Source organism: Pelodiscus sinensis, chromosome 12 (genome assembly GCF_049634645.1).
Source record: "Pelodiscus sinensis isolate JC-2024 chromosome 12, ASM4963464v1, whole genome shotgun sequence".
In the NCBI taxonomy this organism is placed as follows: domain Eukaryota; kingdom Metazoa; phylum Chordata; order Testudines; family Trionychidae; genus Pelodiscus; species Pelodiscus sinensis.
Window position 1 is genome coordinate 8396053 of NC_134722.1, and position 14032 is coordinate 8410084.

The 14032-nt window shown below is 46.7% G+C and overlaps 1 long non-coding RNA gene across 1 annotated transcript; it reads left to right on the forward strand.

Moving 5' to 3' along the window:
* Positions 1-284: 284 nt before the first annotated feature.
* Positions 285-13314, forward strand: LOC112547727 (uncharacterized). The gene is made up of 4 exons (XR_003091540.2): positions 285-549; positions 3589-3735; positions 8719-8841; positions 12877-13314. It is a non-coding gene; the product is annotated as an uncharacterized LOC112547727 (long non-coding RNA).
* Positions 13315-14032: the final 718 nt, after the last annotated feature.

The window sequence follows — 14032 nt, forward strand, 5'->3', positions numbered from 1 at the left end:
ATTCTTGGTCCTCAACAGGAGCTGTGGATGTTTGCATGAACATCAGCTGTAAACGGGATGATTTGATCAGGGCACCAGTACATGACATGTGCTCATATGCAGTAGAAAAACAAACATCGGCTAGAATGTTGTGTTAATTGCATCTGTTCTAGAACAGCAATATCAGATGAACTGAAGAGTTCTTACTGTTAATGCATCATCACTATGGTAACCCTGTATAACAGGGTACATACTGTCCATGTTTTTGGTAGCTGATCCTGATCACATTGCTAAAGAAGCATATGCAGAGACTGCCATGAGACTATTAACTTATGTTCTGTGTCTTATTTTACAGTTTCACATGGAACAAATAGCTGGGGAAGAAACAAACATGTTCTCCTGGGGCATACTTCTTTAATTTCACATGGTGACAAATTTTAGAGAGGGCAGCTGTGTTGTTGTTTATGCTGAAACAGACTGAGGAGTCCTGTGACAAAGCCCACCAAAGTTGATGCCCAAATAAATCTGTTAGTCTTCAAGATACCACAGGACTCTTCGTTAATTTCACAGGTAACTCCTGAGGCCAACTTGCCTAATAAAATTATTTTCCTTGACAGTCTTTTAATAAGCAGCTGGGTAAGTAAGGATCACAGGTGTAATTCTTCTGTCATTTGCCCAGGAGCACCCATACTGACCTTTTTCTCAAATCTCCCTTGAACTCTATAGGGTTAGATGGATGTGACTTGAAAAGAGACGTTTGCCTGCCACTTGGAATTGTCTCTGGGTCGCTGTTGGACATCCCGCCAACTCTGCCTCTGGTCACATATTGGCACCTTGTTCCCATGCACTTACTATTTTTAAATGTGGATGTAGAATGGAGATACTGATGGGAAGACAGCCTTTTAGCAACAGGCAAAGACAAAGCAGCTTTGCTGATTTTGCGTCACTTAACTGCAGCCTTCAGGGATGTTGACCGTATGGTTTTGTTGGCTTGTATGAAGTGCTTTGCAGGACTGCATGTGAAGACCCACTAGTAGGGATAATTCCTCTCTCATGGAGAGATCATAATATGCGGTGGAATCACAATATGCGAGGTAGCAGGCAGAGCTAGTCCACGAGGGGAGCCAGTTTAAAAATTGGCTTCCCATGCAGACCGGTTCCCATCTGCTTCCCTGCGCTGCTGCCTCTTGATACAGGCTGAGAGACGGTGGAGGGAGGGAGGCTTAAGCCTACTCCCTAGAGGCACTGGCTCTCACCTACGCCCCTTCCCCCCTTCCCCCGCCCTGCTGCTTCTGATACAGAGGCAGCAAGGGGGAGGGGTCGCCTGTAGTCATTTGGATTATAAGCCTAGGCTTATCGGTTAATCATTTTAATAACTATATGTTGACATCCCTCATGGCTTCCATTATCAATTACTAAATAAATAAAGCCTATGAGGTACATGAGGTACCCAGAAGTTAAATGCACCTGTTTTTTCTAACCACTCCTAGAAATGGACATCGATGTGCTCCAGAGTACTGCTGCGAGGTTTCTTTATGTCTGTCAGGCATTTTCAACTGCTCGAAGGAAAGACACTAATGTCTATGATTACTGTAATTCTTATTCGTAGTTATTATTGTCTCTAGTGCAGCTACAAAAATATTCCTGCGAAATGGTCATGCGGCACCTCACCGCATTGCTTCAGTACGGGTGTTAGTGTGTGAGCGGCTTTTTTCCTACCTTAATTGCTCCTCTCCACCTTTACGGGAGTCTCTCCACCATCTCACAGAGGAGTTCCTATTTTTGGAAACTACTCTGTGCTGCAAGGTGATTGTGTTATTACAAGTCTGAGCCAACCCATGGGAAATTCAACCTAACCCAGGCATCCTGGGAGACCAGAAGGTCTCCCTGAGGGCTTTCAAGAGCACACCATGTGATTAACCCAAAGCAAAGGGCAAAAAGTGTGTGTGGGGGGGGAGTAGGGGAAGGTGAGGGGGAGGAGGAGGGAGGGAAATGCCCAAAGAGAAGAAATCAGCTGAGTTCAAAAGAAATACATTTGCACTGGGGTTTCCTAAGACTCTTTTACTCTTGTGCATGAAACATAGTGGAAAGCAATTAACCTACTTAAGGCTGGTTAGGACCTTATTTGAATCCCTATGACATCCCATCAACTTCAATGCTAGAAGAGACAAGCCTTATTGTGCAGCTACCTTTTACTGGGATAATTAAGTACCTGGTGAGTTCTCTCATCCTAACAACACGATCATCCTCTGATAAACTGACCTCGGCCAGTCTTGATCTGAATGGAACAAGTATTTACATTCTAGCAATAATGGCACGACTGAAATAAGCATACAAGGATCTGCGCTTCCCATAAACCTCCGGAGTGCTATATTCAAGGTATAAAACAATGCTAGCTGTGCTTATTGCAAGTGACTTGAAAGCCATAACGTATGTATTGCAAAGCATTAGTGGCTTCTGCTAGCTTCATGATTAATAATGCAGCCGTTGCTACAGTCAGGAAGAAGTAAATACCATTTGGGCCAAGTTCATCGTTGGCTAATACATCAGGGAATGATCTGGCCCATTTTATGCTTCTCAATTTGTTTTACTGTGTAAAAAAAGCAGCGGTGCAGGTCTCTTTGCAAAAGAACAGATTTATATAACCAAGCATATATAATTCATGGACTTTACTGTGCTAATGAAAACATAATGGCCTTGTGGCTGTGACCTTACATAAAACCCTGCGCTTTTATTGTTAGTAACTTCCATTTATTACAGGAGTCACATGGAATGTAATGATACCGAGAATACCAAGGCAGCTCAAGTGTCTGAGACTGGGCTTCGGATGGGCTGGATAATTGCAGGCTTGATTTCCACAATGGCTTCCCTTCTCCTTCCTCATCAGATTCCAGGTCCTTGTCCCCTCCTTCAGGGCTCTGTCTGCAATTCTGATCTCATTTCATCCACGGACTGTCCCCATTTCCAATCTTTTATATTCCTCCTTTCTCTTCCATATAACCTTCTCAAGCTTTGTTACCATTGGTTGGAGTAGCCTCTCCCTCCCTGTCCAACCATTCTGCCTTTCCTCTTCAATACCCCCTAAGATGGACTTTCCTTGCCAGTCCTTCCTACCTCAGTCTTCTCTGTATCTTAGGTACTAGTCTTTGACAATGTTTTGCATCTGAACTGTTGTCCTGTGTATAGTTATCTTGTGCCTAACTTTGGCAAAAATAAATAAATAAAATAAAAGGGGGGAGGGGTTAGGGTTTAATGTTAGGGTTAGTCTTGTCCAGACAAGCTGAAGAACAGTGTGGCTATAACTTTTGCCTGATTATAATCTAAGGTATGATGGGAAAAGCACCAGCTAAGAGTAACGTATATTTTATAGCCCCACCACTGTGAAATTGAAGTATGGAAGAAAGCTCGGTTGGTCAAATTCAGTCCTTGTGAACTCCATTAATGTCCAGAAAGCCCCCTCCTAGAGATACATGTGGTGCATCCACTGTACTGTTGTTTCACCCTTTAACAATTATTTCAATACATTATCATCCTGTATTCTTAGCAACCCCACTGCAGCTGGTGGAATCCCAGTGAAAATGCGATCTATTGGTCATTTATATTTCCTAGGTGTCTTGGATGGGTTTCTGCTGCAGGACCAGACACACAAAAGAACTACTGCCCTGATCTAAGAACTAGTTGGCCAACTGGAACTGGCTGAAATTTTCCAACTGGAATTGCCACGGGAGAGTATAAACGAAAAGAGAATTTGGCCAGGTATGTGGTCAAATCAAGTAAAGTTCTCTCTCACCAAGATCTCGAACAGTTCCACAGAAAATAAAAATGAAGTAATGGATGCAACACCTTTGGGCTGTGTCTACATTGGTGCGATCTTGCGCAAAAGTGGCTGCTTTTGCGCCAAAACTTGCTGCCTGTCTACACTGGCCACGAGTTCTTGCGCAAGAACACTGACGTTCTAATGTATGAAATCAGTGCTTCTTGCGCAAGAACTATGATGCTCCCGCTCAGGAATAAGCCTGCTTGCGCAACTGCTCTTGCACAAGAGGCCAGTGTAGACAGGCAACATGAATTTCTTGCGCAAGAAAGCCCTATGGTTAAAATGGCCATCAGAGCTTTCTTGCGCAAGAGAGCATCTACACTGGCAAGGATGCTCTTGTGCTAAAGCACATCTCTTGCGCAAAGGCACATGCCAGTGTAGACGCTCTCTTCCGGAAGAGTTTTTGCACAAGAACTCTTCCGCAAAAGAGTTCTTGCGCAAAATCATGCCAGTGTAGACGTAGCCACCATGTTCACAGTATACTGTGTGCATTTGTGCTTAGCAGCCATATATTCCAGAGGGATCAAATCACTGACTTATTTAATATTTGCTTGAAGCAGTGTCCTAATAGGTGGTGAACTATATTTCCTAATGCCACCATAGTGTATTTATCCCCAAAACACTCTGAAAACTTGAACTATATCAGAACTTTACACAGAATTTGCTTTGCTCACACACAAATGTGCAGGCAACGCCGGAGTGGAACATGGCAACTTTTTAACAGTGTGCAGCTCTATTACATGTCTATTTAAGACAGCAGCCCAGGAACAGTATTCAACTGAAACAGCAGGAGGCATATAGGCCAGCAGAATGTAATTACCCAAGTTGGAATTTGACCAGGACACCTGGATTACTACGGCTAAGAAAAGTGCTGTGGGACTTTTAATCTGTACAAGTGGTCAAAACCTGTGCTTAAGGGGAGATTTATAAAGACAAGGGGGAGTTAGGTACAAATTCCAACTGACTTGCTTTTGTTGGGCATCTGATTTTTCTGCTTTTAGAAATCTCCCCTGTAATGTGTCACATGGTGACATTCAGTTGGTCATAAACGTTCATTGTAATTCACTATATTCTAAGCCAGGGGTGGGGAACCTCAGGCCTGGGGGCCAGATGCAGCCCCCTGCTTGCCTGGATCTGGCCCCCGAGGCTCAGGGCCCCCCCCCCCCCCGCATTGGGGAACCAGTGCTGATGTTCCAACCCTCCACCCTACCCTGCCCCACTGCGGAAACACGCAAAATCTACTTGGCTGGTCCCTCCCAGGCTCTTGTGTGTGAAAGGAAAGTGGGGAGGTCTTTCTCCTTCGTAGTTGGGGGCTACGTCTGTGAGGTGTCGGGGTTTTTTTATTTTTTTTTTGTCTTCTCATTTGTGTGCAGCCCCTGACTGATTTTTCTGTGGGTCAGTGGCCCCTGACCCCAAAAAAGTTTTCCCACCCCTTTAGAGGCAAAAGGTTTTTTTAAGGTTTTCAGTTTAAAACTTTTCCTCCTTATTTTTCTTTATAGCTAGAGAGAGCAGAATGCAGGGTTAGATTTAAACCCAGACATGTCACAATAGGAATCTATATACATAAATGATTGACATGTACCAAAGCTTAATAGATTTATAAGTACAATATTTACCTCTTTTCTTTTAGAGAGCTTCCTTCTTCCTTGATATGGGTCCAATCCTGCAAGGTATTGAGCAAAACCCTGTGGGAACTGATGGCCCTCAGCACTGGGCAGAACCAGGTCCTATCAGTCCTAGTTTGAGGTGTCCAGCCTACTGGAAGATAATTCAGTTGCCAAGAACCTACAGTGGGGTACATCTAGACTGCATTCTAAAATCAAAAAAAATTGCGTATCTTATTTTCATTTTATTTCGAAATATGCTATTTCTAAATTTGGCACGTCCATACAGTGCTAAATTTCGAAATAAAGCACTATGTTGAGACATCCCTTATTCTTCGTGGAACAAGGTTTACAGGGATACCAAAATAGTATGTCCATTATTTTGAAATAGCAGACGTGATCCTTGGACGTGGGGTATCCTGAAACAGCTTTGCCGTCTAGACGTACCCTTGTATATTTGTGACACAAAACTCAACTGAGCTGGAGGAATTTCTATATGTAACGTCAGAGGGAATATTTGGGGGGCATTCTTTACACTTTAGGTGAGTTTGCAGACTGCCCCTTATAACCTTTTGAGCTGACATGAGCTCAGTCAGGCTTACCCTCTTAGCTATTACTAGCATGCAAGAAACATCTCTTTGCCTTCAGCATACCTGGCTTAGCAGGGAAACTGCCTGTGTAGAATAGGATTCCTGTTGAAGGGAATACAGCCAGACCCGGCCATTTTCAGAGATGAATAATCTTCAGCAAGTTTCTGGCCAGAACTAACCCGTCCCTTGCAGTTTTCCACGTTTGCTGACTCACAAATCCATCCACGTGGCTGCCTTCAGTAATGTCTTTACCCAGTAATCTGAGCATTAACAACTGCTAGGGCCTAAGCTTCTTCCAGGAGTACCCACTCTTGCACGCTATTACCTTCTACTAGGAGGGGGGTGAAGTGCATAGGTTTATTATCTGACATCTGTTGGACAGGCTTTTTCAGCTGGTTATTTCATAGGGCTGGGCTACCATTACCACTCAGCAAGGGCATTTAATCCTCTCCACCCTAGTTTGCCTTGGTGAATCGCAATAGCCATGCTTACTTAATTTTTGTGCGGCCGCACTGAATGACTTAGTGTAAGGACCCCCTAGAACCTGATAACTTTGTCTTCTTGGGGCCAGCGGTGGACTTGCCAGCCATTGCTCAGAACACTTTATTAAGTAGGATTCATGATGACAGGTATAAATAAGAAGCGAGCTTAGGGTGACCACACGGACTTTCCTGAACAAGAAGCAGCCCAGGTAGGAAACTGACAGAGAGAGTCAGTCATGGGGAGACAGTAGGTGGGTTGAGTCTGTTTCTGTATGCTTCCCATTGCACCAGCACTGCACAGCTACATCACCAGGGTGTTGGGGGACCAAAATCAAGCCTTTCCCCACTTCCTTTCTTATTCCCACTTCCTCTCCCCTCCCCTGCATATTGGCCAGGTGCATATAATGACTTCAAAGAGCTTATTTCACCTTTCCCCTAATGCTCCCTGTATCACTGCACAAAGAAGGCCACAGTTTTGTCATCATTGGCTGCCTGGCTGCAGCTCTAAGTTGCCTTGGGGCTGGGGCTGAGAATCAGCGTGCCAGAGCAAACTCCCTTTAACTCTCCTGCACTGAGAATCAGTCCTGGGGTCTGTGCTACCAGGCCACTTGAAAAATCTAAAGCCCTCTCTCGGTCCCTGTGGCAGCCACACTGGCAGACATAGGAACAGCCATATTGGGTCAGACCAAAGGTCCGTCTAGCCTAGTGTCCTGTCTTCTGACAGGGCATGTCTACACTACAGCATTACTTCAAAACAACAAGGGGAGCATCCATACAGCAAGCCCGTTATTTCGAAATAGCAGGCTTCTTATTCCAGAATAAAAATCCTCATGAAATGAGGGTTTAAGGCCTATTTCAAAATTGCTATTTCGAAATAGTGGTAGTGTGGATGATCCACTGCTGCTATTTCAAAATAGCTCCTCCCCAAGGCCATTCAAATCAATTATTCCCTTTGTAGTGTAGGCATATCCAGAGTGACCAATGGGCTGCCCCAGAAGGAATGAACAGAACAGGTAATCATCAAGTGATCCTTCCTCCGTTGCCCATTCCCAGCTTCTGACATCACTCCTACCCATTCTGGCTAGTAACCACTGATGGACCTGTTCTCCATAAACGTATCTAGTTCTTTTTTGAACCCTGTTATAAGTCTTGGCATTCCCAACAGCCTCTGGCAAGGAGTTCCACAAGTTGACTGTACGTTGTATGAAGAAATACTTCCGTTTGTTTGTTTTAAACCTGCTACCTATTCAGTGACTCCTAGTACTTTGGGAAAGAATAAATAAGACTTCTTTAGACACTTTTCCCACACCATTCATGATTTTATAGACCCTCCCCTTAGTCATCTCTTTCCCAAACTGAAAAGTCCCAGTCTTATTAATCTCTCCTCGTGTGGCAGCTGTTCCACACCCCTCATCATTTTTGTTGCCCCTTTCTGAACTCTGAGCAGACCCAGTTGCTCTCTGCTCTTCCCAGCAGGGAGGGGTGGAGAGGTTCCTAGCTCTAGTCTGGACTCTCCCTGAGCTTAGAGAAGTTATCAACAAAGAAGTTGGTTTGCCTGTATCCACCACATGTTGGGCAGCGTGTTTGTAGATCTCACAAGCAGGGCTGAGCCCCACAGCTACCCTTGGCTGGTGTCCTGGGAAGTGCTGTTCAGATGAGTGGTGCATCAATGATGATTTGGCTCCTGAATTTCCTACTTTCGGCTGAGACATAAAACCAATGCCTTCACGCTTTGTGTCCTGCAGGGCTCTGCTTTTCAGAAGCCCAACAGTCATAAGCCTATATGTGGGTTAAGTACTGCAGCTATGGTTAGCAAACTGGGTATTTGCAAAGGCGGATGATGTGTTGGGAGTCTAACTAGGTGCTTGCATAAGCAAAGATCCAATCCAAACAGGCCTGGTTAATGTATGAACAAACTAGACATTCACTTGTGCCCAGAATTTGCATGTGGCTCTCAATTGAAAATCATGCTTTGGCAATCTCTTAGGACTTTCCATAACAATACTGATGTTAGTCCCTGTGCCCTGAACCAACTCTGGATAATATTCTGCCTACGTGACTTCCCCCCCCCCCCTCACAGTTTCAAATGGATGCAGTTTTCTTCCGCATAGTTTGCCTTCAATTATTACGGTGTTTCTGGGAACTGATAAACAGCTGCTGTGCTCCATCCACTCTTGAGACAGTAAATGAGATCACTTCTCTAAAAATATGAATTCTAATTATTGATTTTTGCACTCCTTCTGTAGCCAACAGAGTTCACCTACTAAACAAGAGAGGAAACCCTCGACATTCCTGGTGGGTGCGTTCCTGGGACTACTGCGAATGGCGAAATTCATAAATACCGGGAGCCACGGCTTCCGGCCCCTGTGGTGAGCTTCCCGCAACTCCTGAACTCACTGCGGCTCTGCCCACATCTCTTGGCTGCTGCGCTGAATTCCCAGCATCTTCCGGCCCCCACTGCCCACCCCAGGGTGGGCCGGGAGAGACCTGTGATTCACAGAATCGCACATAGTTATTCTGTGAATCGTGAGGGTTTACTGTATCAAGCTGCCAGGATAGACTAATCAAGTTTGCTACCATCTAAGAAGAAAAAAACCCAAACCATCTCTTTGTGCCAGAGTGTCACTGAACTAACATGTTGTCGGGGGGCACGCCCCGGACTTGGGGTGCGTCCTCCTTCTAGGGTCCCATGTCTCGGTCCCAGCCCCTCTGTCAGGGCATATACAGTACTAGAGTCCTGGTACAAAGTCCAGGCCCCTCTCTCAGGGCATATATGGGCCTAGCTCCGGGAAAAAGCCTCTCCTGGCTGGGGTGATTTCCCAGGGTGCGGAAAGGGCTGGTAGGGGGATCCGGGCCCTCCCTCTCCACCAGGCCCCAGCCCAGGGCCCTGTAGGCAGGGACTCTTGGTCCTGCCTGCTTGGTGGGGAATCCAACCAATACACACCAAGCTGCATTATGAATCCCTTGCCCTGGGCTGCTTCCTACCACCCTGGCACCGCTATGGTCTATCCGCCTGAGCGGCAGTCCTTACCGGGACCGGGGCTGGCAGCATAGGTGGTCCGGTCCCTCAGGCAGGATTGGTGTCCGGCTTCTCTCCCGGGGTCCAGGGCTGGTCCTCGCTCTGTTCTGAGCTGCTGCAGGAACACCAGGTTTGCAGCCTGGGTCCTTCTAACCTCCCGCTGTCCCCCCCCCTTTGCCGGCCTCCCTCTGGCTTTATATGCTGGCTCTGCTGGGAGCATGCCCAGCAGGGCTGGAGGGGTGGGGCTCTTTCAGGCAGCTGGGCCTGGGCTACTCCCAGTCCTTCAGTGCAGTGCCTGTTTGCCCCATCACACATGTAAAAGATGAATATTGGTGTAGCAAGGCCACCAGGATCCTTGGAGAAGTGGTTTTAAATTTATTATCTGAAGATAGCTCAGGCTGTCACAGGATAACTTATTAACCTAACTTATTAACCTACATACAATTTCCAGGAGAAAACACTATGGCTACGTCTAGACTGGCCCCTATTACGAAATAGCCATGCTAATTTCCAACTTTGGAATAGGGAAATCCGCAGGGGATTTAAATATCCCCCGCGGGATTTAAATAAACATGTCCGCCGCTTTTTTTCCAGCTTGGGGAAAAGCCGGAAAAAAGCGTCTAGACTGGTGCGATCCTCCGGAATAAAGCCCTTTTCCGGAGGATCTCTTATTCCTACTTTCAGGAAAAAAAGCGGCGGACATGTTTATTTAAATCCCGCGGGGGATATTTAAATCCCCTGTGGATTTCCCTATTCCAAAGTTGGAAATTAGCATGCCTCTTCCGGAGAAGGGGCCAGTGTAGACGTAGCCTATGAGATGTTCCTCAAACTATTTCTGTTGATTCTCTGCTGTGTTAATTTCCAGCTTCTTTTATTGTGCATGTGTGCGTTTTTATCCTTTTCACGCAAGGAAGATAGTGACAGATCTGGAAACCCACCCATGTATGTCTTCAAGACGAAGAGAGACTTTGTGGCTGAACTTCTCTTTTTGCTGGTTCAGCTGATACGGTCAAGCATAAAATCTACACCCACACAGTTGGTTCCCCTTTCAGCAAGAGGCTGGATGTGTGTAAACAGATTGTTTCATAATGTCTATCCCCCACGCCCATGAGAGTCAATTCCAAGTGGTACCCAGATGAGATTCAGTTTCAACCAATGGCCAGATCCTCAATTGATGTAAATTAGTATAAGTCCGTTGATATCTATAGAGTTACAGAAGCTGACATCAGTGTTCGGGCCCCTCCCCATGGTGGCAGGAGTCACAGGGAAACAGAGTGAGTGCGTTTCTCGAGTGCACTAGGTTTCCTCACGGCTCTCACCGCCACACGAAATTCAGGCGGCCTGACCACTACTGCCATCCACGCTAGGCCCCCACCCCTGATAATTCCTGAGGCCTTGTCCCTCAAGGTACAGGGTGCACTGGGGGGAGAGGGCAGGGTGATGGTGGGAAGAGGCAGAGTTTTGAAGAGAGGAACACATAGGTCCCCTCTGGCCTGTCAGGCCTCTAGGGCCGGATTGCACAACTGCTCTGTCTGGGGATAGCCCATGGGCTGGGAGTTGGAGATCCCTGGAATAGCTCAAAAGCTGGTCTCTCACCAATGGAAGCTGGTCCAATAAAAGGTATTACCTCACCCACCTTCTCTCTAAAATCCTGAGGCCAATATGCCTACCACACCACTGCCTATTTCATCATCTGGCAGGATTAAACTGACTCCACGATCTTCGGGGGGAAAAGCCTGTTGATCGACAGGTGGGAAAACACCTGAGATGCTGATTGACTCTGATTATTTGATTCAATGGGAATTATACTCCCTAAGCGCAAGAAACAAAAGACTTCCAAGAAGGCTGTTTCTGGCCCATCTGTTCTGCAGTTATTTCCACCAAAGGGGAAAAGAAAGAAAGACAAACAATTGAAAAATGTGTGCTTGTTGTCTGGGCTTGTATATGAATCCTCTGAGGCTGGCAAAAGGGGTTGTCATGGCAATCACTTAGGACTTTTGAATGAGGGTTGATAGGAAAAGTAACAGACATCTGTCAGAGTCTGATGGGTATGCTAAGGACACACGGACATCACCATGGGATTTAGGTACCAGCCAGGGAGTTTGTGACCTCTCTAAGCAGATGACTCTGCAGTGATGGTAATTGTGAGAGGTCTGTTGCGAAGTCAATTAGTGCTATTGAGGAAGCCTTTTTAACAGTGAATCCTAGCTCAGGTCCTGTTCATGAGTAGGACCCTACCAAATACACAACCACAAAAAACACATCACGGCCTGTGACATCTGTGACCTCGCCCTGTGGAATCTGGCCTTGTGTGCTTTGATCCTATACTGTACAGATTTCCAAAGGGAGATCAGCATTTTTCAGCAGGGTGTCCTAACCCAACAGGGAATTGCAGGGGGTCATGAAGTTATTGTACAGGGGTTGCAATATTGCCACCCTTACTTCTGCACTGCTGCTTTCAGAGCTGGGCGGCAGGAGAGTGGCAGCTGGTGGCTGAGGGCCCAGCTCCAGAGGTGGCAGTACAGAATAAGGTCATCAACACCCTACCAGGCCATTCTTACTTCTGCGCCGCTGCTGGCGACAGCTCTGCCTTCAGAGCTGGGTTCCTAGCCAGCATCTGCTGCTGTCCAGCCACCCAGCTCTAAAGACAGTGCCACCATCAGTAGCACTGCAACCCCCACCCCCAATAAATTTGCAACCCCTCCTCTGTAGAGGTCAGGATCCCTACAATTACAACACCACGAATGTTCAGATTTGAATAGCTGAAATATTGAACTTGGCGATTTAAAAAATCTTATGACCCTGAAATTGGCCAAAATGGACCATGAATTTGGTAGGGCTCTATTCATTAGACAAGCCGAGCATTGAGTTACCTCAGTCAGAAGGGACTGGAGTCATTCAGTCCCTAGCAGAATGGAGGCCTGAGAGAAGGTTCTTCCCTTGCTCTATCAAAATGGCCTCCTCAGAATTGATACTTATAACAAACATGGGGACCAATCCCAAACCTATTGAATTATCAGGACCAGGATTAGGCCCTGGATGAGTGAAATACAGGTTGGACCTCCTTGGTGCAGCACCCTCAGGATGTGAGTTGTCCCATATGAGGGATTTTGCCTGACCCGGGGAGGTCATTTCTGTCCCCCCCCCCCGCCACCGGCCTCCCCAGCCCTGACCCAGCCACCAGCCCACTGGCTGTTTCCCCCCTGCTGCTGTATACCAAGCTCTCAGCCCCTCCGTCCTGTGCCAGGCACCTGTCAGAGAGTGCTGGTTTAGAGAGGGTTAACTTGTCCTGAATAAAAAATCTAAAACCTTTAGTAACAAACACTAGCCAGAGGGCCAGGTCTGTGAGGTGCTGAGTGTCCTCAATGCCTGTTCCCTTCACTAGGATCGGAGAATGCTCAGCAGCTTGCAGGAGGCGCTCATCAACGGCGCTCCCCATTCCGAGTTTGTAAAGACTGGTCCCACAGACGCTTTCTCCAAGGTCAAACACAAAGGAAGTCTGTAGTCTGCGGTGCTATAAAAAGCAAAAAGTATCCCATGGCAACTTTTATTCTGCGATTTACAGAGAAAAACCTTTCCAGCACAGCAAATGAGAGCAGTGGAAGTGGATGCACAATCACAGCCATGACACACGCCTCTCTGGGGCATGTGTGTGTCACTAACATTCCCTGGCTCTAGGAGTTTCAATTGTTTGCCTGCAGGTGGATGTCATCCTGGCTGCATCCTCAGGGGGCTGAGCAGGAAACTCACAAATGCTCCAGGCCATTCCAGACTCTGGAACTTCAGAGCTAGGGATTTTATATTGAGCAAATATAGGACCAGATTTTCATCTGCCTGGAGCTTCTGTAGAGTACAGCTAGCAGGGATAGAAAAAGGGTCTGCCAGGGAACTGCCCATAGCTCGCTGGGGTTGGTTCTTTACTAGTCTTAGACCTGGTGCAGACCAGAACGAAAGGGGCCCATGGGCTGTCCATCAGACAGTAAAGTTGGGCCGCACACTGAGGACTGAAGCGGGAGTTCTATCTATGCCAGCGGAGCACTCCACTCTGCTGTTGCTTTCTCAGCTCTAGCTACTTTCAGGAGTCGGTCAGAGAATCTGGCTTTTTTTTAAAAACTCCCTATATGCCCTTTTCTCTTTGCTCTGAAAGCTCTGCTTGGTGGCAGCACGGAGTTGCGTAATGAGGGTCCAAAATGTGTATGATTTCGAAACTGGAAACCTCAGAAATCTGCTCCTAGGAAACAAAGAGAGACGATCTAAAATGGGAACCAGAGTTCTAATCCCCGTGACATGGAATCCCTCTGTGACTCTGGGCTACTCACATAATCTCTGTCCCATCAGTAATGGGCAGCCCTCGTAGTGGGTCATATCCTGCAATTTACACTCAGGCAAATCGGCCACTGGTGCTTTTGCCTGAATGAGAATGGCAGACCTGGCTCTGAGTGAAAACTCACTTGAGACCACTGTGTACATGGCAGCACATTTTGACTTGCTGTTTGTAAAGCACTTGGCAGATGAATGAAATGCCCTGTCTACATGGTCAG